Raw genomic sequence first — 6,000 nt, forward strand, 5'->3', positions numbered from 1 at the left:
ACTGGTGGACCTGGTCGGCTCTACACAATAACTTCTTTAGGACCGGTAACCTGGGATAACCCCAGCCCCATCAAGCAGTAGCAAAGAGGGAGAAAGAGAGAGAGAGAGAGAGAACCAACAAGAACAGCACCTGCAAAGAAACATCATACATGACCATAAATACAAACAACACAGAACTCATAAACCACATACAAAAACACACTAACATTACTCTCCATGATATCAACACCAATTTTTATGTGTTGATATTATTTGTATAATATCAACACATATTATAATCACCTTGAGATGCCATATTTTTTTGTGATTTCAATGAGCAAATTTTTCTGATTTGTGAGCCTGTTACATTCTTTTGCCAAAATATATTGCAAAATCACCATTTTGAATCTACTCATTTTTCCATCACATTAGCTTGGTAGTTCTGGGTCACTAAGCTTTGGTCTCAAGCTGCTTGGATGAAGCCTTCACTTTCAGCCTTTATCCTTGAGCTTCCTAACCACTGATGGGTGTGATTTTGGTCAACATCAGCTGTTTCAAGACATTTGGCTAGTCCAGTTGTGGTTTTGTAAGAAATTTCAACTGGATCAAGCTTCAATCTCCTTGGGTTCTGGGAAAGTAAAGACAACCCACATTGGCCTTTGGGTGGTGTATCTTATTACAAGCTTGCAATTTTTTTGTTTGTTTTTCCACTGATGTTCCAGTTCAATGCATTGAAACTATAAGTATTAATTGGAACTTCCTAGAAATTTATGATTAACATCTTGCTATGTGAATTTAGCTCAGGTTTCAGAACTGCTGGTACCCTCCTATGATATTCCTCCCTGATTTCCCTTTCTTAAAAGTGGTCTTGGCATACTTATCAAGACCAAACTCCATCCAATGCTTTCACAGAACATAATAGGCTTTCAAGCTCATCTTTGCCTCTGAGTTTTAAGTCATCCGTATAAAATAGTTTATTTTCTTGTCAATTTTATAATCATACCCTGTTCTGTCAAGTTCATTTATGAGGTGCATTAGAGCTATTAAAAAAATTCCAGGTGAAAGTAAGTCGCCTTGGAAAATGCCACAGCTGATGCTAATATTGCTTGAATCTAGTACTCCATTAGAATGATATAACTGGAAATTATACTTCAGAAAGTTTGAAATTATTATTATCATCATCATCATCATCATCATCATCATTATTATTATTATTATTATTATTATTATTCCTTCTCGAGAGGACGGACGTGTGTGAAGCTGCTCTATGGGTTTTGTGCCAATTTGATTGGAAATTTCTCTAAAACTTTTTATATTTTTCAATATTTGTGTGGCCAAGTCAACTAACTTCTAGCGGAGCTAGTTGGCTCGGCAAAATTTTACTCCATTGGGGCTAAAATTACGTTTTGAAATTTGAACATTTTGAATATTATCATCATCATCATCATTTAGCGTCCGTGATGATGATGATGATGATGATAATATTCAAAATGTTCAAATTTCAAAACGTATACACGTACATTTCAACAAACATGGCTATGAAGCGAGCAGTCGGCTGTTCCCTTCTCCCAACACCACACCCTCCGCAAACACACACATTGTCAAAAACATTTCCAAACCGCCTACTTCGTGCCATAAAAGGCAACAAAGATCCTCCTTTCGAAGCTCTAAGCATGTGCAGCATTCAAAAGGAGAAAGAAAACCAGGACGTCACTTTCGACGTCATTGAAGATTTTCCTCCTCTTCCTTCCACCAATGCTCCGGTACCGGAGAAGGAGGGAAGAAAGAGCGTTCCAAAGAAAAGCGACAACGATGGCGTCACCTTTGACGTCATCGAAGATTTTCCTTCTCTTCCCTCCACCAGTGCTCCAGTACCGGAGAAGGAGGGAAGGAAAATGACCAGCAACCGCACCGACACCACCACCAGCAACAACACAGCAAGCCATCGTAGCAATTTCGCCTCCGCTGCAAAACAAAGCTCGGAGGAGGTGAATGTTACGATGGAGGAAATCAAAAGCGCAAAGGAGTTGTTGAGAAAAGAGGGGAACAGTGTTTTCCTCAATACACCTCAACAACTCATACATGACACTAACAAGAAGACAATATTTTACAAGGTTTTCGACAAGAAAAACAAAAGACTAATTAACACAACACCCCAACAATTGGAAATAGCTCTGAAGCCCATATGGGGCAAAAAGAGCTATGTCACCAGAGGGAAGCGTTTCGGAACCATGGAGGTTCGCTTCCCAATGGAGGAGGATGCAAGGGCGCATGCCATTTCGCCCTTGCAAAATGAAAATTTGTTCCTAGTTCCAACGTACCTCGGCGGAGGGTCACGAAAATAAAAATCGACATAGTACCCGCCGAACTAAATATATCATGGCTGGTGGCGGCTGTCCTCTATGGCATAGAGGACACTGCCACTATTCTGGACGTACGAAGAGTGAAGGAAAAAAACTGGTCAGGTATGGGAGTTCAAATGCTGGTACAAATCCAGCAGGAAAACATTAATGCCATACCTGACTCGGTAAATTTGCCGGACGGCACCAGGCTGCATGTTGCTGTGGAGGGGCGAAAGCCAAAATGTTACCACTGCAGCAGCAAAAGCCACCTAAAGAGGGACTGCCCTATTTACAAGAAAAGAATGGAGGCAGACGGCAAGAGGCAGCAGCAGCAGGAACAACAACAACAGCAAGAAACACCAAAGGCTGCCACATCACCAACACCATCACCACCACCACGACGAACGACACCACCTCCAACAACCATTAAACCAACACCAACCCCAGCACCAAGAAAGACAACAACAAAAAAGGAAGAAGTATCACCGTCACCATCACCAACAGATACAGCAACACCACCGCTACCAGCAGAACCAACAATTTTTCACCCTGCTGCTGAAGCAGACCCGACAGCTATCCCCTTTCCGGATCAGGACAGCTCGGATTGTGCGAGCACTGATACCGAGAAAGGTGAATGGCACACAGTGCTTCCGAAGAAGAAGAGGAGGAAGAAGCAAAAAGACACACAGGGGAAGCACGAACAAATAGTGCTTCCCAACATCAACAACAACAACAACAACACACACTCACAACAACAAACAACAACACTTTCGACACCACTACTGCCACTGCCACACACTCCAACACACACAGACACGATTACAGCCATAAACAGAAAAAATGAAAAACTCGTTTCATATATAATAGACAACACAAGCACAAACATTACAGATTTCATTATACCTACACACAACACACCACCAGCACACATTCTCACCATTAAAATTAACCAAAAAACACAGTGACATAAAACAGATATTCCCTAACTATGTCGGATCGCTAGGGAGAAGTTTCTCAAAGAAACTTTATAAAAATATTGTGGAAACACCCGTGCAAAAGCACAAGCCACCCCCACTACCAACAACAGTAAGTAGAGCCTTTTTCTCCTTTTATTTTTTGTCACCTTTGAAACATGGCAAAACTTAGAATCGGTTGCTTGAATGTGAAAGGCCTCGGGTCACCTGTTAAACGACCTGAGGTTTCATGATGTGGATGTAGCAGCCATTAGTGAAACCAGGCTCTCCGACCCGCAGGAACTCGCAGCCCTTTTCGGCGGATACAAGATATTTCTATCTCCGTGTCGGCCGGGAGCGAGCGGTGGTGGTACTGCGGTGTTGTTTCAGAAGGGCCTGGACTTGAAAATAAGGACAGTCTTCCTAGATCCAGAAGGTAAGTTGGTGGTCCTTGACGTAGACGGTAGTGACGGCGGTGCTTTCAGACTGCTGGCTGCCTACGCTCCAACAGGAGCAGGACAGTCGGATTATTTCAAACGTCTGGAAGTTTTCCTGGGAACGTCACGCACTCTAGTGCTAGTTGGGGATTGGAACGCTGTCTTAGGCGAACGTTTCGACTGGGTGGGCAGGGGAGCATCTGATAGGAGAGGGGGTGCAAGAGCCTCGCCAACCTACTCGGACGCTTTCAGCTGTCCGACAGGTTTCGACTAGACAAGCCGAATGTGCCAATATGGACTTGGACCAATCGCATCGGGTCGTCTAGATCGTACTTAGAGTGTTTTGTAGGCCAGCGGATAAGGACAGCATAGGGTGTTCACAATTCCACCTAGTCGACTACACGGACCACAAATTCGTGATCTACGGTCGACTTAGATCGGCTACATAGACAGGGACCTGGTTACTGGAAGCTGAACGCATCGTTAACGGCGTGCAAAGCTTACAGAAACCGGATTAGTTTACTAGTTAAGTGGGCGCTCACGGGGGCAACCATCAACAACAACTGGTGGTTTGCACTCAAGAGAGCAATTAGAGTAGAGTCGATTAGGTTTAGTAAGTCACTAGTGATTGAACGTAGGAAGAGAGAGCGGGATTTAGTTAAGAAATTAGACGAGGCTCTTGAGACTGGCATCGCGACCGACGTGTTGGCGGCAAGGTTGGCCCTCGACCAACACTTTGACACCAAACATGAAGGCTGCGTTGTCAGAGCTAAGGCACGTTCGCTAAGCGGGGAGGGGACTAGAGCCGCTCGATGGGCCCGCGTGGTGGAGGTGAAGCAAGGCAACAAAGCAACCATTCGGTCTTTGGTGGACCAGAACGGGCACGAGGTTACCGAACCGAAGCAGATGTGTGCGGTGTTTCAGCGGCACTTTGCTCAACTGTTTAGGACGATCGGTGGAACGGACAACGGTACAGACTTTGGTGTGTACCTGGACGGCCTACCGCAACTCTCGGACAGCGAGGCAGAGTGCAGCGAAGGACCGATATCTGCCTGGGAAGTGGAGGAAGCAATGAAGAGTTGCACAAGAGGTAGATCGCCGGGTTTGGATGGTCTGCCCTACGAGCTTTACACTTCAATGCCAGACTTGTTTGCGGGCCTGTTGGCAGACGCCTACTGCAAAACGGGAGAATTCCTGCTTTTGTCTGTCGAGGGGCGGTGGCTTTGCTGAGAAAGGACCCAAACAAGGGGGACGTTATAGGGAATTTTCGGCCCATCACTCTGCTCAATGCAGAGTTGAAGATTTTGGCCAAGGTGCTAGCCAAGAGATTGGCGCTTGTCGTGGACATACTGGTTGGCAAGACCAGGTCGATACACGACAACCTCCATCTCATGCACTACATCATAGAGAGGGTGGGTAACGATGCTGGCGCGGGTGAGGCTTTGATCAATTTAGATCAGAGTAAAGCCTTCGATAGGGTCGACCATTGGTACCTGACAGCTGTTCTCAAGGCAGCCGGCTTCGGTCCAGTCTTCCGCGGGTGGATTGCTACTTTATACAGCAACATCTGCTCGGTGATACGGGTGAACGGTCACCTTTCGGAACCGTTTGACATCTCACGTTCGGTCCGCCAAGGATGCCCTTTCTCCTCCCTCTTGTACATATTGACTCTCGAGCCATTACTGCGCAAGTTCGAGACTTTGAGGAGTATCCCGCGCGATCTAGGAGGTGGAAACAGCATGTCTGCCTATGCCGACGACGTCACCGTGATGGTGTCGAGCCACAGGCACATTGACCTGATTGGCGAGACGCTAAACGAGTACGAAGCGGTGACAGGGGCAAAGGTTAACGCGGAAAAGTCCGTGGGCTTGCAACTGGGCACCTGGAGAGGCAAACCCATGCCGTCCAACAGCGTCGTAGGGCACTGGACAGACGGACCCGTTAAACTGCTCGGGGTCTGGTTCGGTCCGGACCTCCAGGTGGATAGAAACTGGGAAGAAGTGACGAGCAGGGTGGCCAATCTCACCCAGAAATGGGCCGAGAGGAAGCTGTCCCTGAAAGGTCGAGTGGAGGTGGCAAATGCGTATATCGCAACTGTCATCTATTACCGCTTGACCGTCGTCCCTTGTCCCGACCGCTGGTTGTCCAAGCTGGTACGCCTGCTCTTCGACTTTTTGTGGAAGGGTCAGGTGCCACTGGTCAGGCGATCCATCTGCTGTCAACGACCGCTGAACAGAGGCCTTGGCATGCTGTGGTTACTGATAGTTTCCAGAGGTCGCTCGCCTGGCA

Source organism: Octopus sinensis, linkage group LG7 (assembly GCF_006345805.1).
Source record: "Octopus sinensis linkage group LG7, ASM634580v1, whole genome shotgun sequence".
Classification (NCBI taxonomy): domain Eukaryota; kingdom Metazoa; phylum Mollusca; class Cephalopoda; order Octopoda; family Octopodidae; genus Octopus; species Octopus sinensis.